The sequence below is a fragment of the Corvus kubaryi genome, unplaced genomic scaffold, assembly GCF_017639235.1.
Source record: "Corvus kubaryi isolate FWS band 111438036 unplaced genomic scaffold, C.kubaryi_AGA036_p1.0 37395, whole genome shotgun sequence".
NCBI classification, from domain to species: domain Eukaryota; kingdom Metazoa; phylum Chordata; class Aves; order Passeriformes; family Corvidae; genus Corvus; species Corvus kubaryi.
Genome location: NW_024581134.1, coordinates 3,055,738 through 3,081,051, shown reverse-complemented (window position 1 = coordinate 3,081,051; position 25,314 = coordinate 3,055,738). Strand labels below are relative to the sequence as shown.

General features: G+C 42.9%; 1 protein-coding gene across 5 annotated transcripts in view; it reads left to right on the top strand.

Moving 5' to 3' along the window:
- Nucleotides 1-25,314, top strand: part of HTR2C (5-hydroxytryptamine receptor 2C) — a 263,086-nt gene that overhangs the window by 94,239 nt on the left and 143,533 nt on the right. Inside the window, exon 1 of one of the 5 annotated variants that reach the window (XM_042039842.1) lies at nucleotides 10,088-10,158. The exons of 3 other annotated variants lie outside the window; for them this stretch is intronic. The gene's annotated coding sequence lies outside the window, so the exon portion shown is untranslated. Of the gene's footprint in view, nucleotides 1-10,087; nucleotides 10,159-16,686; nucleotides 16,707-25,314 lie in introns of those variants that run through there. One more of the 5 variants, XM_042039843.1, reaches the window with a different exon arrangement.

The following is a 25,314-nucleotide window of genomic DNA, read 5'->3' as shown; positions in this document are numbered from 1 at the left end:
ACATTCACTAAAGTGGAGAAAAGCAAGTGATAGCATCAGGATTCAAATCTCAGACAGGTTGGGTTGGATTGTTTAATTAGATTGGGTTGTGTTTTAACCACCTTTGGTCTTGTATTCTGTATTTCAATCCAGCTGCTACTGTGTCCAAAGTTTCCAGAGAAATACTGCATTTTTCTGAATACTGACAAAATTCTTTAATCTGTGTTTTTATCCTCTAATGGAAAAACATTAAATACCTCAGTGGGATTTCATTGCTTTTCATTCTAAAAACTTTTTTCAGAATGTTTCCTATGTGGGAATAAACAAGAAATAAAGCCATGAAAGTACCTCAGCAATTGCTCATGATGTGCAAATGTATTTGCATGCTCTTTTTTTAACCTTGTTTTTAAGCCTATTCTTAAAACATCTAATTTCCAACAGGAATGAAAGAAAAGTTTAAAAATATTGAAAGAGGAGGTAGAAATGCAGTTGCTTTTCTTTTTTGCCAAGGCAAGATTTCATTTCTCTGAAGACAGAGAGTAGGCGATGGTGAGGACAGCTGTGAATCATTCATCGTGTAGACCTTCAGTTGCTGGAGGAGATGAACATCTCAGCTCATGACTGATCTTATGCCCCGAATCTCCAAGCTCTGGAGCAGTCTGTACCTTGGGAATATGAACAAGGACTGGGTTCTTGAGGGAGAAAAACAGCAAAAAAACGCATCTACTTCAGGTTATCTCTGTCTGACCTATGCCACCAAGCTTTCTGAGAGAAAGATAGCATCTAGCAGACTTCTTGTCTTAAAAAATGGAAAAATTAGGCTGAGACATTTCTTTTCTTTTCTTTTCTTTCCTTTTTTTTTTTTATTTTTAAAAGAGTAATTATATGAGTTGGCAGAAACCTGGAGTGTCTGCCAGTTTGCACATAGCACAGAGAGCTCGGCATTTGCCAAGGCTTTTTTTTTTGGCAGATTTCTGACACTGGATGGTTTGTATCCCTTAGTGTCTGAAATGGCAAAAATGCATCTGACTAATCAATGACATTGGGATGACCTTCTTGTGGTTATAAGCATACCAAAGGACTTCTTCTCCCCAGACTTGAGATCTGCCTGTTCTCCCCGTGCTGGGAGCCTCATTGTTTCACCATATTGAGGATTTGCTTCAGTTCCCACAGGAAGCATCAGAATTACAAATTCTTCAGCTTGAAAGGTATCTTAAAAAATTCCACCAACCAACCAACAAACCAACCAAAGCACAAGTGTAACAATGTGGTTTCTTTAACCAGGATAGAAGAAATCAAAACTCTTTTCAGACCCTGAATCAGACCCTCTGACCCATTGCTTTTGCTGTTTGTGCTCTCCCGTACCACTGTAATTATCTGAACAGCTGGTTTATCCCATCCTACACTGCTTATTTCATTTTATTAGGCAGGAGAGGTGCATCTTCCCAGACAGAGGGATGGGAGCTGTGAATCGTATCCTGCTGAGAAAAAGTCTCCTGGGTATGCCCATGTGCATTCTCCAGCTCATCCTGTGGCCAGTGCTGTGTCCACACGCTCCTCTGCCCCTCTACTGTGCTCTCCAAAGGGCCCCTCCATGTGCAGCTGCAGAGGTTTTGTGCTGTCTCCTCACTCTCTGGGCCAGTGAAGTTGGGAACATTTTGGATGGCGGTTTGCAGATCAGATCAGGGCATCCATATGGAGCACCCAGGCATCACAAAGTGTTATTTCTGAAAGGGTGATAGCAGCATCTCGGGCTGGATGGCCCCTGCTCCTGCAGCTGCTCGTGCTGCTGAGGCAGCGAGCGGTGGGGAACTCAGTGCAAACTCTCAGCATCTCCAGAGTCCATAGTCACACTTTAAGAGCCTGATCACCTTTGTGGGAAACCCTCCCAAAAGCCAGTAATCAGTCTGTAGAGCGAGGCTGACAATGGTAGGTGTTAACCCAGCACAGTGCTTCCCATTGCACTTCACAGCCTGGCTGTGTAATGGCAGCAAGCTGTCAGCTCTGCTCCTGAGAAACTCCCAGGAAATATTTCCTCATTGAGGCAAGGGGAGCCATGCAGGCTCACACGACCTGCAGCATATTTTGGGTAAGCAGATAAAAATTCTCAAGGGGTGCATTCATCCAATGTTAACATTTTTCCTGAGGTTGGACTAACTTAAGTCATTGTGACCGTAAAGAAGCAAAACATTGCAATGCCCTGGAAATGTGACCCTGAACATGTATAAGATTGCTGTGTGTTTGGGCTTTTTACATTTGAAAAGTCCTTCCTGTGCCAAATATGGGTGCTGCAGAGTTGAAATGAAGCTGAAATCTGGCCTGTTGATAGCTGTAGTTATCTTTAAAGTATAAACCATCTGTATTTTATGTATTTAAAAGAAAACTATTGCAGTTGTGTTTCTGTGTACGTGGTCGAAGGCAGATTCTCCTCATGTGGAGTTGCTGTAACTTCAAATGTAATGAGAGCAGGGCTGGGCTCTAAGTGTTCAAGTGAGTGCACAAAAGCAGACAAGCTGTGTGTGCCTGAAGTGGCAGGGAGTGATCTTTAATTAATTGAATGACTGTCTCTTGTAGGCTGTGTCACCTACTATGGCAGTATGGGATAAAGCACAACTGCAAAGGCGTGAAAAAACATAAATCCAGATTTGTACCTGTGTGGTTACAGGCCATAGCAAATAAGTTAAAATATTAGCTATTACTGAGTAGAATATCTGCATCTCTATGAACGGATTGCAGTCTCCACCAGGCACCAGTGATACTGTATGGAGGAGGATGTGCAGACAGGGAGATGACTAAATATGTTAAAAGACACATAGCATGAACCAAACTCATAGCACTACTTACAATTTGAATTTTTGTGCACAGTTACCATATGGATTAAACACTCATTCAAATAAGTGTATGATAGATACTTGATAAAAGAAGTCATGCAAAGGAGTGCATGGTATCATGTACAAACAGAACATTTAAATGTTATGGAGAGAAAGGCTTCTTTGGGTAACAATCTCAGTCGTTTTGCTTTTTTGTTAATAGCAGCCCAGTCTGATATCGCCCTAACAGGGAAAGCTGAAATCTGCAATGAAGGTTGCCATATATGGTGATTCTGGAATCAGGATTTTATAGAATTTAGATGAGCCACTTAAAATGAAATACCAGCAGCCACTTTGCTTCCCATCATGTGAAGGCTTTGCACTCTGCTACACGTCACCTTTCCAGAGACCTCGGTGGGAGAGGGAAGTGCCAGCAGTCTGCTGGGGCAGAAAATCCTGGGAGTGCTAGCTGGCAGAGGTCAGGGCTGCACTGATGATACCCCACATTTTTGTTGGTGTATGTTATCACAAATCAATCAATTATCATTTGTTCTCTCCGCCCCCCCCTTTTAAGGTCTGACCTAATACACAATTTAAGCACTTATGGATGACTGGAGTGTGCTCTGTAAAGTGTTTGTGTATCTGAAGTACTTCAGCATTCAGGTCTAGTTTCTTTTTATCCTGCATAGAGCTCCAGTGCTTCCTCACTGGATGTTGTTACGTTTTTCTCTTGAGCTGACACTAGGGAGAAAAAGCAGTTCTGGATCTTACTTGTAGCCCAACAGTTTCTTGTGTGCTGTAACCACAAATGCAAATCAGATGGTTTGTCAGTAGCTCACTTGCCATTCTTAATGTCACTGTGCAGATGGCTTCAGGAAAAGGGGGTTTGTATACAAGTAATGCCTACATCTTGATTAATTCTAGATGAGCTCAAACAAAAGCTGCTCACCCTTTAATAATGCCACGTCTTTGAGCTCACTCAGCAGCACGTGCGTGGCTGGGGACTGTGTGTGTGCCAGATCTGTGTGCAGCAAGGGGATGAAATGTTTCCCTTCATGGTGGGAACATGTCTGCACCCTGTAGGACCGTGTTCAAGTACTGGGAGACAGTGCTGAACGATGAGATAGATGGAAAGGGTGGGGCCACTTCTGTGGTGGGGCAGAAGTCCTTGGGATACATCCTGAGTAAAATGCATGGGGCAGGGTCCAGCAAAGAGTGGAAAGGGGCAAGAGAAATCCTGGTCCTGACCTTCACCTTGTATCTCCCAACCACCTATGGGCTGATGTCCCACCCTGGCCTGAGCTCATCCCTGTTACCTCAGAGGTGATAGATTTGAAGACGGAATAGATAAAAGCACCCACAGTTATTTGAAGAAAAAATGCCATTAAGAAGTTCGATTATGGCCAAGACAAATAAAATTATGCACTGAATCTGTTATAAACCAGAGGAGGGGTTTGAATGCCAGAAGCAACCTGCAGTTATGTCTGAGAAATTTCTGCAAAACCATAAGGAAAATATAAAAAGGTGAGCTCAAAACAATGTCAACTGTGTCTGTGACAACTGGCTTAAAAGAGTGAAAACATTCAAAGGAAAACAAAAACAAGTCAAAGAGCTAACCAGTCTGGTATGTAGTGATTGACAAGAGCAGGACAGAAAACCCTATAAACAGTTTTTATCTGGGATTATGCTTCATGTGTCCTAGCTGTTGCAAACAAGAATTATTACTGTTGTTTGACAGACTTGCCATCTAGCAAAATATTTCCCAGCATATGAATAATAGCTTAGCAATATGCTTGTGAATGATCAAACCAGGGTTGATGTGGTGGTAGTTTCCCAGTGAAAGTAAAAGGAATGTTTCTGGAAAACCTATTGTGTTCAAAAAGGCATCTTTCTATGTTTTAGTTTCTAAAGAAACCTACTTTAGCAACATGGTTCCCTCTTGCTAAACAAATAAAAACTCGATGGCTTAACAGGAGGAGGTAGGTTTGCAGAGGATATACAAGGGAGGGCCATGGCTTTGTGTGCAGGGACACCCAGCCAGTTCCAGTCGATTCTCTCAGAGGATTTCAATTTATCTGCTGGGATTGTGCTCATGCTTCTTATAGCACAAATGGTCAGGTGCAAAATAATTTATATAATTTGTATTTGTCATTAAAACTGGAGATGAGAAAAGACCTTTTGGTCTTTCTCCTGCTGCATAAAAGGCATATCTGTATGTCAGTGGGTTTTTTCCTGTTCTGATTAGGGAGATGATTTCATCATTTCCATTGAGTGGCTTTTCCAGGAATGGGAAGAGATAAACCCCTGTAGCTTGCCTGATATTAATCCCTCTATTCTTTGATTAATTTTCTCCATTTTTTTTCATCTCTTATATATTCTAATTCCTTTCTGCAATGCCCTTAAAACATTTAGCATCCACTGCATGACTGCTGTGTCCACATGTATGTGTTCTGCTCTCTTTGCACAGTAATCTCTAACGCCCCGTAATCTCTACGAATGCCTAAACTAAACAACTAATTGTGTTTATCTGCAAACTGCTCTGATGACTTTGTCCACTGAAAAAGAGCATTAAGAGCAGGTGGTGAGCTGTGATTGCTGTTTCTGATTGGAGAAGAATTATGCATGTCTTTGTTTTTATTATCCCTTTCCTCTGTCTTCCCACCTGCTGTTGGCTCTGGTTTTAACCCCGCAGCAGGGCCTGCCTTTTTTCCTCTCCCTGCACTCAGACATGGAGTTAATGCTACAGAGGGGCCCTGGTTCCCAGCTGCTGTACTAATAGCACAATTGACATTGAGGCACCAGGGCAAAAGGTTGATTGGGAACCAGGGGAAGACATAATTCAGTGAATTAATGATGGAGACAAGGATTAAGATTATGCTGCTAGCTTCCAGACATGCCAAATATTTTTAAAGCAGTATTTTAACAAGGAAAATGACAAAAATGCTAAACAACTGAGATGCCTGAAGGGCTTGGTGGTTGTCTCAAGACTGGCTACACTCCTTCCCTTCCAGGGAAACATTTTTTGGCTGGATTCCCAATATCATGTGTTCCAGGACTTGAGCAGACAGGGCTCACTAGTTCAGAGATTACTTGCTGGGATACTCTAAACCCACAGCAGAGTGAAAGGCCAGTGTTCTCCATGCTGCTGACATGTGGTTCAGAAGAGTCTGCGACACAGAGCTTTGACCTGGCTGTGCCTGCAGCTCGAGGAAATCACAGCTATCTGTGCACCACCTGCAAAGAACAAGTGGGAATCCTCCAGAAACAGAGATGTTAAGAGCCAGAAGTTCCTGATGTGAACATGATAGCTAATGTTATTGCATTTCCTCTATTGTGGAAGTACTGCCTTGTGATCTGGCTCAGCTGGTGGCAGGAAGAGGTCAGGGCTGAATTCCTGTTGCGTTCCTTACATGGAGAAGGCCCAAAACGTAAAACCTGTGAAGGGCTTTGTGACATCTCATTGCCTTTAGACCTTGGTAATGTTCGTGTCACTTTTCTAAATGGTCCTGCCTTGCTAGAGCAACTCCTCTGAGTATGCTACACTGTGTAACTCTTTGCTGTCACTTGCTACGTCCCTGGTAAGCTATGAGCCACAAAACAAAATGACACTTAAGGGTTGAAATCTATCTGACTTTCCTTAGGGCTGAATGTACGATCTCGTGCTATAGTTTTAGCTAGACTTAGGTCACCAAAATTCAGGAACATTTGCATGCCCAAACAGGCTGCCCTGATCTGTACTCTGTATCCAAGTAAGCTCATGACGGCTGTCTGGCGTTGTTATCCTCAAGGTTTTTCTGTGCAAACAATCCAGCTCTGCCTCTGTTCACAGTCTGAATGTCAAGCACCTAATTGTGGGTTAGTTTCAAATTTTCTCTCTTGTCTGATTTGGATGTAAGTGGAGCAGTTTGATCTTGGGCAATGAAGCCAGAAAGACAGGTGAGTTGACTTGATTTTCTCTGCATTCTTTTTCTGAAGTACATTTTTATCTGCAGGAAGAGGGACGCGTTGCTTTAACAGCAATGTAGAACATGGAATCATGGAATAGGTTGAAAGGGACCTTTAAAGATCATCCTGCCCAACTGCCCTGCAATGAGGAGGGCCATCAGTCCTGTCTAGTTACAGAACAGATAACAAGCACTTCAGAGCTGCTTCTTGACATCTTTTTTCCACAAATATGAAAAAAGGGGTGGTGAAGAGGATAACATTTTTTTTTTAAAGTATAGAAAAGCATTCCTCTACTGTTTTAAGCTGAGTATTTAAACGATTCAGTGAGCCCTGGGGAGAGGAAGAGCTTTCCATTCGTAACCTCCTGCAGCCACCTTTGAGCTTTTTTCATGAACTCAGGCAGCTGACAAAAATGCTTCAGTCCTTTCAAAGAGTGAGCCAGAATCCACTACATTTTTTTGCAGTCTCAGCTTATTTTAGGCTTTCTTTTTTTTTTTTTTTCATAAAGACTAAACTAACAGGCACTGTAGTAATTATGTTCTTTTGATGAGGGAACAATCAGAAAATTGCAGATTAAGATAATAAAAGAAAATACAGTGTCTCTTACATACCTTACAAATCTAATGAAATTAATTTTACTGGTTTCAGTTTTAAAAGGCAGTGAAAGAATAGCTGGAGCAAGGCTATGCCATGCATCAGGAGGAGAGGTGGTGATAAATCTGAGCTTCAGAAGGGAGCTGCATGTGGCTTGAATGAACCACATATTTTCAAGTAGCTGTTTGTGCCTTGTAGAGCCATGACGGGTAGTGATGCCTGGGGGTTGTGCCACTACAGTGGACCATGCAATGTCAGCTGGGATGTCAGAAATGTCATGATGAAATGTCTTTTGGGAACAATTCAGGTAAAGGTGAGCAGTGGGAGAAGGAGGGACTGACACGCTGCGGCCAAGGGACTGGCAAGTAGACTGGGCACGGATCGGGAGATGAGATGCAGGATAACTTCTCCAGGAACTGAGAGAAGTCAAAATTCCCTGGGGTTCCACTGGAGAAAATGACCAAGTAAAAAGTTCCTGAACACGTGCAGCATCTGCTGCTGCTGCTATGGTTTGGTTTGGTTTGGGAAGCCAGGTCTTGTCACTGCATGCACAATTACTTCATAGGGAAGGGATTCAGAGAAAGGAGTGGCTCCTGTTTGAGGTGATTGTTTCACTCTTTTTTTCCCACTTGCTGCCTGTGTTTGCCTCCTGTTTCCAGCTGGAGTGTGCAGACAATGATGGGTGGGTGCAGAGCAGTGAATGCGTGACCAGGGGCACTGCAGGTACCCACAGCCCCTGCAGCCTGGGAACATCCCACAGCCCCCCGAGGGGAAGCCAAGGGAATTCTGCAAGTATTCAGCATGATGCACTTGCAGCATCCAGTAATAGCAGCAGTGAAGGGGTTTTCTGAGTCAGAGGATTATGTGTAATCCCAGTTTGGGACAAAGGGTTGACATGAGTGCTCTGGGACAGAGGGGTGCCGCTTTAGGGGCATGGGAGCTGCCGAGCTGGTTCAGACTTCTGCTCAGGCTGAGCCTGGTCCTGCTTGGTCTCAGGGACCTTTGCTTCAAGGGGAGCAGCAAGAAGCTACCTGCAGGGAAGGATGAAACAAGCCTGAGGCTGAGCTAATGGCCCCTGCAAGGAAACCAGGGGCTTGCAGTCACTGGAGAGTCTTGTTCCTGGTACTGAAACTGAAATGTTCTTGTCAAGTGGTATCAGTGCTCCACCCTTTTTTAGCCCCTGCTTCCATCTTAAGCTCTTGTGTTTAGCACAAAGTTCCAGTGGATTAGCTGACATGCTATGACCAGTTTTAAATTGCTGGCCCTTCATCCCCGTGTCTGTTCTCTCATCCCACAGCACAAGGAGGATAAGCCTAGACATTTATGGCTTAGTGTCTGCAGGTTCCTCGCTGCTTTTGTTTTTTTACTGCTGTAATTTCTGACATAAAAGTGTCAAAAATGAGATGGACAGCCCGTGCAGATGGGAACAAGCTGAGAATGAAACTGGGCTGAGCAGCAGAATGGAAACCTGGCACCAGAGCTGCCCAAGGAAACATTCCCACACCACTGCCTTGGTGTGAGCCTGGTCCAGCCTCTGATGTCTGGAATTTTTTCTTTCTAGAACTGACGTGGGCAGGGAAGATGAGAATTCAAATGCTTGTGGTACCATCTCTGTTTCCAGAAGGATTTTTAAGAAAAGGCCTGTGATGCTGGTTGTCCCATTAGCTTTTCATTAGTGACTCACTTAGCACTGGGAATAAACAGGGAACTGAATCAAGCTGGGCCTGTCTTGCACTTTTCCCCTGAATCCTATTTTTATCTACAGAAATGCAAATCAGAAGCACTTTGCTGAAACTAGGGAGGTACTTTATAATTTATTTGTCAAATTGGTGGGAAATTTCTGAAACACATGGTTCCAAAAGTATCTGTTGCTCTTAAATATCCCCTCCCTCTGGACACAGAAGGCTATTCAGATGTGCCTGAGGATGTGATGAGCTGCTGGGAAGGGAATGTCAATCACCGAGGCAGGCATGAATGGTCGGGGCTTTCCACAAAATGTGAAGGCAGAAAATATTTAGTATCATTAAAAGAACAAAGTTGACATATTAAATAATCAGCTTAGTAAAATCCATTTTGCAAAGGATCTGTTTCTGGAAATTAGGTGTTAGCACTAAAGAAAGTAAAGAAAGGCTAAATCATAAAACACTGCTGTGAATATTATGAAAGAAAAATCAAGGAGTGTCTGTAAAGTCAGCTGAAGGCTTTAAGTCTGCTCTGATGTTGAAATAAAATCTTGATATTCTTAAGTTTTCACTTGTGTCCATGGTCTACTCCACCCTGTGTACTCACACAAGCAGCAAACTGAATTGACAAACTGTTCAAAATCAAAAGTAACTTTTTTTCCCACAGGGGCCTTGGTTGGTTTTAGCTTACTCCCAAGGCTCAGAATGAACCTCACACACTTGGTGCATAACACTGTGTGCTTTGAGAATGCTGTTGGCTTTACACTGTCCTGTACAGGTGCACATAATTTTTCTTAGGTGTTTGGCAGATGCCAGCAGTGTTTGTGCCCTGTTCTGTGCCTGCCTCCCCAGCTGTGATTCAGAAGCTTTCTCTGAACCTCTGATAGCTTCTCCTCTGGTAGTGAAATGCAGCTTGCTTGGGAAAGCAAATTATGCCATGAAATAATACTTCATAGCAGTCCTCAGTACTAAGCCTTTTATGAGCTCTCAATATTTAGGATTTGTCTCTATGTAGCGGCTTAGTTTTATCTGCGAGTGAGGCCAGAAAAGAAGAGAATTTGTGAGCACAAGAGAATGAGTGGGCTGGCTCTTGTGCTCAGAAAGCTCCGCCGTGTCTGTCCCTGCTCCCACTTGCAGCACATCACCAGGTAAGGGATGAGGTTTTGCCTCTGTCCAAGGTGGCTGGAAAGATGTTTTGAGGTGGGAGTTGACTGAAAGAGGAGGCAAAGCACAGGTTAGTGCAGTGCAGAGCATAGCAATTGTCTGCTCAGGATCTAAATCTGTCGGGGTGTTAGCTCTCTGCCTATGCCTGCATAGTTTTAATATGGGGAATAATTGCATTTTGGCCTCCTGACTCATCTGGGATTTTTGTGGTACAAGGTTTGGATTAGGAATGAAGAAAAGGAGACTAAACTGACACACCTCTGTTAGTAATTTCTTCTCTGCAACTGCTTTTATATCTGTTGCTCTGGTGTTTGAGGTCTTCCATTTTGATGTGTAACCCAGCACAAGGATTACCCAGGCTGAAGAGAAGCATGTAGGAATTACACCATCCCAAATTCTGCTCTGTGCAGAAACTCAGTTTCTCTGTCTTCATCCCCTGCTCCTGCAGGCTGTGGTTTTACAGCCTGTTGTAGCACTGTGAGGACCCTGAGAATCACTGGGCTCATGGGGTGGGACATTGCAGCCAGAGTGTGTAGCAGCAGCATCAGTTCTGCTTCCTTCTAAAATAGAATAAGCCAGTGAAACAAATTCTCTGTGAAAGACTGTGCTCTTAATGAACCTGTTTGAGGCTAACACCTCTCCTTCAAAAGATCCATTTCCTTGCTATGGTCTGAGCTTTTTGATCTCTTTAAGGTCAGTCATTGTTTACTGAAGTGTATATTCACTTCATAATCTTTTATCAGTTGTGCTGTATCACTTCATTCAGGTGCATTTCTGATGGTTATTGTGCTCAGCTGATTCCCTTGAAGTTATTAATTTCTTTTAAATCTTTCAGCATTTCATCCTTTGCTGAAATGCTGATAACTTCCCACAGCCTGTCCTGTCCTCTCCTTGCTGCATCTTCAATGTTATTTTTTCCTACCTTTTATAATATGTACGCCAGTGGCCTTTTGCCTGACACTGGTCCTGTTGCCTGGTGAAACAGGAGAATATAATTACATCTCTTTGAAATAATAACGCCTCTTTTATAATTCTGAATGTAAAATACACTTATAGGCAAACTTATTAGCCCTTTTCCCACTTATTATTGACAGCTATACCAATTTTGTCTGGTTTTCATGTGATAGGGAGAGAATAATTTCCTGTTTGTACGACATAGTTCCGGGGACAGTGGGAGTTATTGGGCTTTAGGGCAAAACCCAAACAGGATTAAGTTTTGCAAGGTGAAAAGTTTCCTGAGGATCTAATCAAGGGGAGTAAATGTGGAGGTGGGAAGGGTGGGTAGGAGTGAAAAGATGCATAAAAACTTTCCATGGATCAGTCCCTTGCATGGGTGGTACCTGCACACATCCTCCCTTTTTGGTTTGTCATTGAGGTGTGGGTTTAAGAAAGGAGGTGCTGTAGCAAAGAGCTGTGGGGCTGCATCTGTAAAACTCAGGGTGGAGAGAAATCTGCTTAGAAGTGTACAGGCATGGCTGTGTGTACTGCACCTTGGGGAAAGGCTGTCAGTTTTGAGGTAAAGTATCTGTCAGAAGAAAAGCTGAAGCAAAACTAGAAAAGTGTCCAACCTGTCTGGATGCAGGCCTACAGAAAAAACAAAGTAAGTGTGTACTGTTGTTAACAAGCACTTTTGTGACAGGAAGGGAGGACTGATTAACAGCAGAACATCTGGACAAAGACCACAGAGAGCAGTGCTTCTTCCCATGGTCTGCAGAGGACAATTGAGGCCTGTGAATGCTTAAGAGGCCTGGAGATATGCAACAGGCTTGGCATAGTGGAGATATAAAATTAGATTAATTAATTTTCATAGTAATAAGTCTTGCTTTATTAAAAATGTCTGAAATTTTGTTAATTGTACAGTTATGTGTTATGAGACGCGCCAATGCTACGTCAGGGGTGCAGCCTCTGCACTGACAGCTTTGGCAGGTGACAAGGGTTGTCTGCACTGATCTCCTGTCTGAACAGTTTGTGTTGGAATGGGTAAAGAAGCACCGAGTGAGCTCGCTTAATAAAAAGGAAATGATCAGGGCTGAGCAGGCTCATTTTTGCTGGGACAGTTTAAGGCCTATTCATATAGACACCTCAAATGCATGGAGAGGAATATAATCTCTGGTGAGACACATGGTGACAAGCTGTTGAGGCAGTGCTGGGCCACAGCTTCAGCTGGGAGAGGACAGCCCTGTACCATCAGAGAAACTGGATTATTGGTTGCCTCTTCTCTGTCCCCCTGCTAACAGCGATCCTGCTGCTGTTGAGATTACTGCTTATCACAATGGTGGTCATCAGTCCTGGATGCAATTCTGGAGCTCCAACAGGGGTTGGAATCTTTTTGTTGTATTGCACTTTTAAGCAGAAGTCCCTTGTAAGCCATAGAACCTCATGACATTAATTTCTTTGCTTTTATTAATGCTCCTTGAGAGTAGCCACTTTAATTTTGCATGATATGTTCTAGTTGGAGTATAAATAGCTATAGCAGTCTATGTGGTTGCAGGAAACATTGAGCTGTAGTACCTCTGGGGGAATACAACTCCATGGAGATTCAGAGTAAATATTTCTTGAAGCCCATTGAAGTTATTTCACTGTTTTTATGCTGGCTTGTGGAAGGGGATAAGAGTCTGCTGATGCTGATACTGCTGGGGGGATGTGTCCTTCTGTACAAGGAAAACCTGCTTTTATTTCTGTGTTGGGTGAGAAGACACTGCTGAATGTGCACAGCTGAGGGTGGATAGAGTAAAACAATTTTAGCTAAACCTGCAGGTGTAAACCCTGAGGCAGGCAATGGGTATGACCACTGTTTTCAGAGCTGCCACTGAAATAAGTTTCCTTCTTGGATTTCAGCTGGATTTGCATGGCTGTTTGCAAGTGTGTCATTTTCAAACTGGATGGGCTATGACCACAAAACTTCAGAATGCTGCTCTGTATGGTTGACTGAACTTTACATGGTGAGGATTGGCTTGACTTTATGTAGGAAGTGTTTCAGCAGGATCCTAGAGGTTACTACAGGGCACAGTCTGTTGCGGAAGCCATCTCCAGGGTGAAGTGCAGTGTTTGTCTGAGGTTTCTGTGATGTTGTTTTGGAATAGAAAGACTTGTGCTTTGGCTTATAGTACTGCATAAGCCACAAGGAGAAGGAAATAGAACAGCGTGTAGGGAGCTGCAGTAGAAAGTGAGAGAATCACATACTTGAGTAATTCATTAGGTGATTCATCCTGTGATAGTTCTTTGGATCTCTTATAAGAATTAGTACTTCTCTGTATGCAGTGGAGGAAAAAATTAATTCAGACTTTCTAGAACAGTATAAGAAGTGACTTTGAAGCCCTGTCAAATGTTCCTATGATTTAGGAATCCAGTACATGGGGGCAGTTTATCAGTCTGGGCCAGCTGAGGGACTGCTTTGAATGAAATCATCTTGATCAGCGCTGAGAGCTGCTGATGAAAAGTTGTGAGCAAAGCCAAATATGTGCTTGCCTGTAGTTTCCTCTTTGATACTGGCTTCAGTAAGATGCTCAAAAAATATAAAGTACAGTTGTCTTGTTTGAATGGAAGCAGTCCATGGATGCAGGTCAGCTTCAGATGGTGACCTCTTTATCTGCTGGCAAGAGATGTTGCATTTCTTTAGCAGAACAGGCAGCAAGGTAGATCAATTGGAACAGGGCTCTCTGCTTCTCCTAAAAAAGCCAAAACTGTTTTGTGCATGAGAGAAAATCTTTTCAGTTCATGAGCAAAGAAAGGATGGACCTCTTAGTCGGGCTGTTGGATCACTCCAGCTGATATTGACTCTCTCAGTGGTATGGATTTGGGTATGGTGTGTTTTCCTTTTAACATCAGAGCTGTACCTTCCTCCTGCATCTGAAGCCATGGTTCTAAGCTCTCTCACTTTCAGGAGGTCCCAGAAGGATCTTCACCATCATTGCAGATACTTTTCTGACTGTACTCCTTAAACTGCCCCTCTCCTCTGTATCTATGGGGCCTTACTTCTGAGGGTATCAGTGTTCATTGGCTTAATTTCACAGTTAGGGACTAAAAGGTTTGTAGTTTTTGGAAAACTGCAAAGTGAAATCACTGAAGTAATTATGTGCTCAAACAATCATTTAAAAAATAAGTTGTCTTCAGTCAGTAACTGTGTGCAACTTTTTGTAATGTATTTGCAAACCAACTTTAAATAATGTAGCTTCAACTGTCCCAGAAGTTTGAGTACAATGATCCCCAGTGAGTTCTGGCAGTGGCTCTATAATTTTATAGACTTATTTTCAGCCTTTTCATTTAGTTGCATTTTATTTGTTGGGGTTTTTTTGGTTCATTTTGTTCCTTTGTCTTATTTTTTTCCTTATTTGTTTGTTTGTTTGTTTTTTGAGAGGCTGTCCATTTTGGTGGTTCACCGTCCGCTTTTATTCCTAGAGAGCTTTATTCACACCTGCAATTTCTGTAGGTGTTCCTGTTCTATGTCTCCTCTCCAAGTACCCTCTGACCCCACCAGCCATCCCCTGTCCTTGTGGCCAAGGCAGCCCTCCTGCTCCCTGCCCACACCTCTGCCTGGCTGCTGCCTCCAGCAGGTCCTGAGCCAGTCCTCAGAGAAGAGGCATTCCTTGAATCCTCCTGCTTCACCAGACAAACCAAGACTTCTGCTTGTCCTGTGGCAGGATTTGTGCTCCCTGTAATCTGACTTACTGACAATTGCCCTGCTCTTCATCTCTTCTGTCCCTGTCATTGTTCCTTGAAGCCCTTTCTGCCTCTGTGCTCTCCTCTCAGGCTGAATTCCTTCTTCTCTTATGAATATTCCTCAAGGACAGCAGTGTGTTGGGCTCCTCAAATATGAATGCTCTGATTTTTATTTATTTTTGGCCAAATGTTCACTCCTAATCCTGTTTTACTTGTCACCTTCAGCATTTCTGCTCATCTGTCCACACCAGGCCCAGGCTCAGAGCATGTGTCAGAGGCATCCCAATCCTATCTCAGCCTCCTTGCCTGGATCCCAGCGTATCTATTGCACTTATTCCCTCCTCTCAAAGCTGGCATTGCCCGGACAGAGAGCTGTGGTGCTGTCCTGTGATGTATCTCCTTGTGTCTTTGCACTCACATCTTCTCTGGGGAGATGCTGTCTCTCTGTTGGATGATGGTTTACAGTGAATTATGTGCACCATTATGGTTTTATAATGAAGATTTCGTGGTATTAAACACATTAACATTTGAAACGTGTTGTACCTGTTTAGCTTTCGACCTCAGGGAAATTTTCTGAAGATGTTAGCTGTTTGCATAATAAACTTCTGATGATAAAATATTTTACCAAGGAGGCAACAGCTCTAATATTTGCTATCCAGGGTCGTAACCCTGAGTGTGACTTGCATTAGAGTTTGGTGCAATTTGACAAGTTTTATGGTGATTCACTTTGCATACAGGAGAGCTGCAAGCAATTCATGTCAACCTGAGTGTGCAGGATGTGAGTCACTGCCTGATGGTCAATGCCTGCTCTGGCTAGGAAGGATATTTTCTATGAAGTGAGTCTGTGAATCTTTGAAAATTACCTTTTTACATATTCATGACAATTTATCTAAATTCATAGCAGCTTTGCACGGAAAGTGAATTGTGTTCTAGGAAGTGCCACATGGCCTGTGCTTTTCTATTTGAACAATTACTGCATCAGAAATGTAAAGCCCAAAAACATGTTCTCAAACCATTGGAAGAAAAGTCATTTAACCACCATGGTGGCCATGTAGGAGCTGTGTGTGATCCCCTGCAGACTCCTTGACATCTCTGCTTGGGAGCACATCCACAGGTGGGTCTGGGCTGCTGTCTTTTTATGGGTTTTTAACCCATCTCTGATGACCCTCCTTGAACACTGGTCTGGGTGTAAGGAACAGAGTGGGTCAGCTTGGTTTTTGTGGAGAGGCAAAAGTGGGGTATGTGTGTGATATTTAATGATGGCCCAATTCTTGCGATGACCCACTCTGATACTGGAGCTGGTTATTGCCCTGGAAACAGCATATAAATCTGTTCCTTCTGCTTGCTTCACACAGTTCTGCTCTACTGTCAAGCAAAGATCAATTTTAGCATGCCCAGGCCATGGGCAAGAGCCTTTCAAACCTCTCCTGGCTGTCTGGAGGAGTCTGTGTGCAGAGCTTTTTGGAGACACGGCTGTATTAGCCCTCAGAGAATATTCTGCCTCAGGGATGGAGTTGGTCTCCTCCTGATAGGCAAGCAGCAATATTTTATGGCAGTGTGACTATAAACCATACCAATGTTTGGCTGAAAAGTCACCATGATAGATGCTGCTGTATATTCCAATGGGCTTGAACTTAATCTACACCTTGCGGGGAAATAAGCATCACCATCCCTAGTGAGACACTAGGCTAGGAAAACAGTTTCTCTGAGTGGTTTTAAGGGGCTTAATTTCTTGTTGAATGTCTGCTCCTGCAGGTGGCTGGCAGTGGTTAGCTGTAGTGCCCTGGTTTTCAGGGAATACTGTCCTCATAGGAAATGTGGAGCTGGAGCAGACCTGCAGCATCAGGTTCTAAAGCAGCATTCCTGTTCTCTGGTAAGGAAGTGAACATTTTGTAATTGCAGATTAGCATGAGATGGCGCACTTTTTGGGGTTTTTTAACATTAAGGAAAAAAAAAATCACATGCCTCTGTGTAAAGAGGACTAATTAGTCACTGGATGAAAGCCATTTGTGTAAAATGCTAAATATTTTTCTTCTGGAGAGTGTATCAGCTAGAATTGGCCAAGTATTGAAGCGTATGTTTGCCTTTTCTCCCATGGACTAATTCATTAGTGTAATTACGATTAGAAATCTCCTACAGAGATGTACATGGAGGAGGAAAAGAGGGCTTTGGCTAAAAATTAGCTTTATGGAAATCTTTTTTCCAGCTGGCTCTATTTTCAGTTCTTCCTTCCACTCAAACTTGCTTCTTCCTTTTCACTACTGCTACTGGTAAATTGTTCAGTAAAAGCACTAATGTTCTGTCAGAGCAGAGAGAAGATGAGAAAAAGGGTGTTTCTACCTCTCCCTGCTTGTTTCTGCAGTTGTGAGCTAAATAGTCACTTCTTTGCAGTCAGGCAGGGAGCTGAGGAGAAGCAGGAAGGGGAACCACCACCCAGCATTCCCACTATGCCCACTCAGCACAGGGTAGGTGGTTTACAGCTCTGAGCAGGGTGTCTTGATGGCTTCTGTTTTCTCCTGTTCTGGCTGGGATGACTTTCAGTCACCTCTTGTGTGGCTCTCCCAGCCTTCTGGGAAGCTCTTTCCTCAGCCAGGTACCTGTTTCTCCCCTTGAATTTTGGTAGCTAGCTCCCTTTCTCTCCCACCCCTGCTCAGCTGTTGGAGATGTCTCCCCAGCAGCCCACTAGGTTGGGATGGAGTCCTTCCATCCACTTTGAACTGCAGCTTAAAAGATGGAATGACCTTACCCCGTCCTTTAAAAAGGACAGAAGAAAACCTTGAGTCATTTTTAGATTCTAAAACTTGCCACAAAATGAGCCTGGATGTGACAGTTGCAGCACTCCAGAGGACGGATGGGATGAAGTGTTGTCGTGGCATGAGTGTTGTGACACTGTGATCCCTGCCAAGGGAGAGCTGCTGCTGTTTTCTCCCAGGAGTGGCTCTCCCCATGTGCCACTCAAAGATGTGCAGGGCCAAACCGGTGGCACTGGCTGTGCTCATATATATTTAATAGGATCTCAGGCACCAGTTTTTGATCTGTGCTTCCTCTTAGGCTCAGCTTTTTCACCATTCCTTTTCACACTACTCCTCCCACCACCCTCCCCTTGCCTGCAGGCCAAGGAAGAGCAGGATCTCTGGTCCCCTCTTCCACGTCCTGATTTCAAATCATGGTAAGGGCTGGCTTCTGTACTGCAGGTTTTGCTGTGTATATGTGTCTAAACAGCTTTCTGCCTCTCACTTGTCTCCCTCCCTCATCATGCAGGCACATAGGAGGCTCTCTGTAGGAAGAACACTAAAAGATTATTGTTTCAGCTTAAAAAGCCCCCTCCCAAACAATTATTTCCTTCCTGCTTTCATCAGACTGCATCTTCTGTGGGATGCTTAGGCTGCTGTCTAGAACGCAGCTTGTGTCAGGATGTTCTCCCATACCAGCAACAGCCTGTCCTGTTAGCAGGTCAATTTGCAGCTTGTTACTAAGGGTGTTCAGGTGGAAATGCCTTGGGAGGTGATTGGGCAGGTAACTTGTATTGGCTGCGAGGTTTGATCTTCTCAAACCAGCTGCAGCCATGCTGAAAATGTCACCAGTGTGTGAGAGAGGGGTAGGAGCCTCACACTGAAAAACTAACAGGGACACCTTCTGGTTCAGAGTGCTTTGGGCGTAAGGAATTGTTAACAACAGGCAGTTTAGGAAGAAGAGACTTGCAGTAACATACCCAGCAGCTCACATAATGGAGCACTAAAAAGGTATTTTGAGTTGTGCATTTTATTTTATTGTGCGTGTGCATTCTTGAATATCTCTTAGTGTTTAATGCTGAGGGCTGCTGGGGGAGGGAGATGTTTTGGGTGTCTAGCGTGGGTTAGTAATGATAACTGCAGTTTCTGTTGCTGCTCCAGCAGTGGGCAGACACCCTATGAGCAGTTCTGAAATAGCTCTCTTCTGGGTGAGTCCAGCTCTGCACTTGGCTCTTCTGTAAGTGGTTTTTTGCTGCAAAACCATCTCTTTTTTTTTTTTTAATAATCTGTGTTACTATTACTTTTTGAGACCATGCATCCTAAACAAACTAAATCTGTGTCCCACAGTGAATTCAGAAAGTTTAGTGCTTAATGAGTTGGAATAGTGCTAAGATTAGAAAAGCATTTTATTGGGGAGGCTTGACAGAAACAGTAGTTAAAAGTCGCAGTCCCTTCTCAGGTGAGGAATTTACACGAGTATTAATGTGGCAGCACAGCAGGGGAACAGCAGATTACACAAAAGTAAATTGGCACCTTTGCAGCAAGCCCTAGGCAAGAAGTTTTGGTGGTCCTGTAGGCACAACAGGCAGCAGCTCCATCAGAATCTGCTGCAGAAATAGGGCATCCCCTGACCTGCCATGAGGGTTTAGTGATGGACCTTCCTTGCCCCAGACTTCTGTGCTTGCAGATCCCACAGTGTTAAAAAACTTCAGTCATGCAGCTATTTTGTACCCGAATCAACTTTTCCTTGCTGCCTGAGAACAGCAGCTGTGGGGGTTACTCATGGGATGAATCATAGGAAAAATTATTAGTTGTCTTTATGAATTATCCCTTCACCCGCTTACCAAATTTCTGGTTGGGGTTTTTGTATTTGGTGGTTTTTTTTTTTTCCTTTCTTTCTTTTGAAATTGTGTTTAACATTAGATTTTAGCTTAATGTGAATGTCTGGGGAAGTCCTGGTGATTTAGATACTTGTATAAATTGGCCCTCCTCTATGGAATTTCAGCATTTTGTTGAGCTATTGCACAGTGTTTAAATGAAACCTGTTTGGGGGTTTTATATGTATAATAGTTCTGTTGAAAGAAACAAGAGCACTGCAAACCATTTTTCTTTGTAACACCTCTAATTTTTGCCAAACTGTGTCCATGTGTCTCCTTCACCCTCACTTTTTCCTACCTGGCAGAGTTGCATTTAGACCTGGAGCAAGGGGCAGACACCTTGCTCACCCTCAGAGAAGCATCTCCAGGTGCTTCTCGTTCTGGTTGCAGACAATGAAGGTGTGACTTCCCTTTCCTGTGCAGCCAGAGATGTGCCTGGCACTTGGTGTGACGGTTCAAAGGGAGCACTACTGTCAGCAGAAGGTTCATGTGCTGAGAGGACTTCTCAAGTCAATCTGTAACAATGTGCCAGCTGAAAAATTTCAATGGCTTCCTATTGGCCAGCTGGATTTTCAAAGAGCCACCAGCCTGTGGCTGATGGTTTCTAGGCCTGAGGCCCAGTGCTTGAAATAAGTAGATATAAAAGGAGAATCAAACACCAATCATGAGCTTACATAGGCTGCATAAATGTTAAAAGCAAAAAAGAGAAAAAAAACCCAACTCCCTTTTATTTAATTACAAGAACTTTGAATTGCTACTGCGTTGTTTTTGTTCTTTTTCTTGCTTTACTTTTTAAATAAAATGATTATTTTTCATTTATTTAATTTTTAAGGTGCATTTCAAAGTCTTGCCTTTGCATTTTTGCTTCCTGAGTGTTTCTGCTCTCCCTCCCCAGATCCATTAGAGCAGTGGCATTTCTGGGTTGAGTTGAGCTGCTGCCATCCCTGTCCTCACTCCCTGCCTTCCCCTCACTGCCTCTCCATCCCCTGGGATGGCCCAGGCAGAGCTGGGAGCCTGGGCTGCTCTGTGCTCACTGCAAGAAGCTGACCTGAGGAGACAGCACACACCAGTGGGATTTCCTGTCCACTACTTGCACAGTCTCTTTCACTGGGTCTTGCTGGTAGTGGTTTTATCTGCTGCTGAAATGTTTTAATTTTCCAATTGATCTGAGATTCAGTAGGAGGAAAGATGCCTCCTGGAAGAAGCTGGAGCGTGCCATGCCAAGTATTGCCCTGGCTGTTTTCAAGGATCGGTTTTGGTTGACCAAAATCTCTCTCACAGCAAAAGGGATTAACAAAAAAACTAATTCTTTTTCCCAGGATTTGAGCTGCATAAATAAACAGTTAATGTAGCCTTCCTGGGAAGTGTGAAGGGATGTATTTACCTTTCCTTGCAATTTTTAGATGTGTGGGATGGGGGGCATCTCCTTTCACTGAACCCTGCAGCAACACAAGTTCTCCAGGAAGTGTTAAAACACAGCAGTTGTGGTGAGCTGTGTTGCCATTATCCACTCTGGGGGTTTAAAAAAGTGACTGTCAGAAGTGCTTGTCTTCATTGCCAGCTGGAAAGATAAATGTAACCTCTTAAATGTTTCTTGGTTTCTTTTGGGTTGATGGATTTTGCTGGGGTTTTTTTTTTTTTCATTTTCTTGTTCCATCATTATTTATTTATTTTTAGCAAGAGAAAATTGATGATGCTAAACTAACTGGTGGTAAACGAATTAGCTTTTCAGAAAGAAACTCCACTGCTTTGAATCTCATAATCTTGCAGCAGGACATGGGAGTCTTGCAGATTCTGTTGTACATTGTGAAGTATGAGAAGAAAAAAATATCCAACTGAGTCCTAACACAACCCAATAACAAAGAGGGCTCCTGCAAACCCCGGTGACAGCAATTCAGATTCCCTTTCCATTCTTACACATGGGCCTGCAAACTAGAGGAGCAGAACTGTAGCCTGGGAAACTTTCCAGAATAATTTGCAAGCAAATGAGGGATGCAGTCCTGTCTGCTCTGGAGAGGCTCTTTGCCTGCCTTTTTCCTGTTCCCACTTCCTCATGTGTCTCCCAGAAGATGGGCCAGGGGAGTGTCTCAGTGGGGTTTCTCAGCTGTCAGTAAAGCACCAGGTCCCTTGACAGACCTGCTGTCCTTTGTTAGGAAGATATTTTCCCTGTTTGTCCAGATATTGAATGCATTCTTATAGACAATGCTTCTATATTAGGGCTTTTAAAATTTTTTAAATTCAGACAAAACAGTCACTGGTGATTTGTTTCTTCCCAGTGTCCCAGCAGATGAGTGGAGGACAGCACTGCCACAATATATTTTCCTGGCCTCAGAAATTGTCCTACTGCTGCAGATACTGCTGTAGATGCTGATGTGATGCACAAACCACAGATGCTTGTGATAATATTTATCTTCTGACCTCTTGTTCTGGGCTTCTGTTGAACTAAGTATATGTGAAAAAGCACTGGAAAGGGATAGCCATTGAATCTTCATTTTCCAGGTTAAATTTCCAGGCTATGAAGGATTTTCTGGTTACACCATTTTCTTTTTTTTTTTTTTTTTTTTGAGTGCCTGCAGGCAGAAAGGAAGTGTTTGCTGCCCTACAAAATCCTTCTTAAGTGTGAATCACAGTTATGATTTATTTTTAAGTACGCTGATATACAGGTTAAGTCGGAACGGGTCTGCTGCTCTTGCCTTTAATACAATTACTTCTATACTTTCTACAATGCACAGTGAGTTCTTAAGTAACTTCAGATCTTTGAATACAGAATGGAATCCCAATGAAGCTTTAACAGAAAAAATCATTAGATCGCTTAAGTTTTAATAAAATTCAGATATTTTAAAAGTTTACACATTAAAAAAAAAAAAAAAAAAGAGCAGGATTGCAGAGTTTTTAACACTGGCTTTTCTACCTTTGGTCCCACTTGCTGAATTCACAAAAGCACAGGACACATCTGGAAAGCCTCCAGTCCCAGTGTGTCAGAGGTTGTCCAGTTAGCTGGGAATTAGCCCTTCCCTTGGAGGGACCAGATGCAGAGAGGTTTAGATGCCTGGGCAGCCTTCCTTTTTTTTTTTTTTTTGTGAAAACCTATGTACATGACCTTGAACAAGAAGCTGAGTCACCTGGTAGCTCATTTCCCATCTGGAAAATGGGGATGATAAAAGCTCTGGCCACTAAACCGGGACAGATTGTAGCAGGATGAAAGCTGTTGCAGAAGGCAGGAGATCAGTGTGTTCCATCAGTTTGTGTCTTTGGGAAAATGTTACTAAACATTTTTTAAAACCCAGGTGAACAGAGCTGCTGCTTGGGGAGAAACAAACAGAAAGGCAGAGAACAGCAAGGGGGGAGTGGGGGGTGTGATCTTCCAAGGGCTTGTTGTCCCTGGGTGGTTCAGCTGAAGGAGCAAGCAGGAGATACCTTGGCTTCCTTCCCAAGGCTGTGGTGAGCCCAAATCCAGGTTTGGGATTGCGAACTCATGGGTAGGTCAGGACTGTGCCCTAAGTGCCCTTGTCCATGCCGTGTTAGAGACACGGGGCTGTTGCTGCACATCCTGAGTCAGTTTTGTTTTTCTTTGACTTCTGTTTTACATTTTTACCCACCCTCTGTTTTTGTAATGTGGTACAAGTGTAACCACTCAAAATCCATACAGACAGATTTTGCAGCAATATTGGTCTTTTCTAGTGAAAAGACTGGAAATCATTATTCTTTTTGACAGCCAAACTTCTCCAGAGAGAGAATAGGAAGCATTATTCTTAAGTAATGAGGGGATTAAGTGAAATTTCTCAAAGCAGTAATATATTCAGCTTTGGATTTGAAATGTTCAAAACATTACTCTGTGACTGCAAAAAATTACTTTGGCCAATGTAAAATGCCAGGGAATTTCTACCTTGGATGGTTTGAGATTTGGGGAAAGAACATCTTGTCTTATTGATGGTGCTCTCTCATATATCTATCTTTTTTTAGTTTTTTTTTTTTTTTTTAACTGAAGTCAAATGCAACTACTTTCAAATGCAACTGGGAGAGAACTGCCTTGTGATCACTCTTTTTTTCTGCAAGTAGGAGAAAAAGCATTAGAGGTTGGTGTTAAAATAGTACCTTGCACCTCTCTTTAAGGATATCAGTCTTTTCTGCTATTCAAAAGGGAAGCAGAACAAAAACATTGTGGGCAATATTTTATAATAGAACAATGAGCCTGAACAGCTAGATTTAAAACCCCCTGTTTCATAAATATTTCAAAGAATCTTCACAGATTTAAACTTCGTTTTTTTATCATTGCTTTCCTTATTATGCATCAGCTTTTAAGTTCCACTGTGAAAGAAAACTTCAGAGTGAAGGATGTTATTATCAGTATGCAGTGGCACTTTTATATACTGATTATAATGAAGCCTCTCCACATCACTTTCCTTCATGATTTTCATTTCTACACCTAAAATGAAAAGGAATAAACACACCTTTTGCTCAGCAAATATTTTTATAAGGTCAGCAATTGAGTGCTGAGTGTCAGAGTGCTTCAGGGTTTTTCTGGACATGCCCAGTGATGCGTGGTGACCAGTGGGAGAGCCACGTCCCTCTGGTTTTAAGCATATCTGTTCTCATAAGGGCACGTGTAAGGGGCTTTTTGTGATCAGAAGCACTTGCTGCAATGCACAGTTTTCTATGTCACAATATTCCTCACCTTTCCCATTTGTCTCGTTGCAGCAGCATTTGTTTCAGTGCAGCTACAAGCTCTGCTGATGGTCTGAGACCGCAGTGATCCTGGCAGTTCTTGAGTGGCAATCTCTAGCATTTGTTTTGATAATGTTGAACAATGTTAAAAAACAAATGGTAAGAGAAGCATATACTGCTGTATATTATATATATAAAATTAGAAATACTGTAGAATATCTTCAAAACAGCCCACAGTGATCTGCCACGGAATCCTTTACACAAGTCTTTGCAGAGGCAATACAGAAATCTGAGTGGTAGGGAAGAGAGTGCTGTGGAATGGTTTCCCAGGTACCCCAGGGTGTGAATAATCCCTTTTGGAAACGTGCTGTTAATGAATGGTTTAACTTGGTCTGCCTGCACTTGCAATATGGTTATTTCCTGTTATTTACGATGTTTTGTTAATTGAATTTTCTTATTAGTAATAAATAATAGCTGTATGCTGGCTTTCACAGCTTTATTGTACAGTAAGTATTAATGCAGTGTAGCTGGTCAGTGCTTTCACACCCCATGACATGGACTGTGCAGCTGGAAGAGGTAAAACAGTGGTAGTTCAGCTCCTTGTGTAGTCTTCTGTGTTATAGAAAGATCTCTTTAAAACTGAGCTGGGGTATTTCTGCAGTCCTAAAACACACCAGGTATTTTCAGGCATCCGTTTTTGGTCTATTGCTATGAAACAAACTTAATAAATATAAATGAAGTTGAGCTTCATGCTTTTAGCAGTTCTAAAGTGCTCCCTCTATGACTGTAAAGCTGGTGTTGCCATCCCATATACCCTCATTAGATGGACCAGAAAGGCTGCAGAGTCATCTAGCTTTCAGATTATGACATATCATGCTTCCCTTTGGCAGGCCGGAAATGATAATAAGATTTTTTATTTACAGTTTTTTTTCTTGGGGCAGAGTTGTCCACTTGCCATCAGAACAGCCATGAGCAGTAGGTGTACCCTGATTTATCTTATGTTTTTTCTCCTGTATAATATTTTAATACTAGGATTGTTGGGCTGGTGTGTGATATTTATTTATCTATCAATTTTTGATTCTCCTGGCCTGTTTTCTGAGTGGAAGGGGCAGTCTATCAGGCTGGCATGGAGCATGCTCACAGCACCAGATCTTGTACTAAAACATCCCATCCTGGGAAGGAGCGGGAGTAGGATTATCACCTCAAT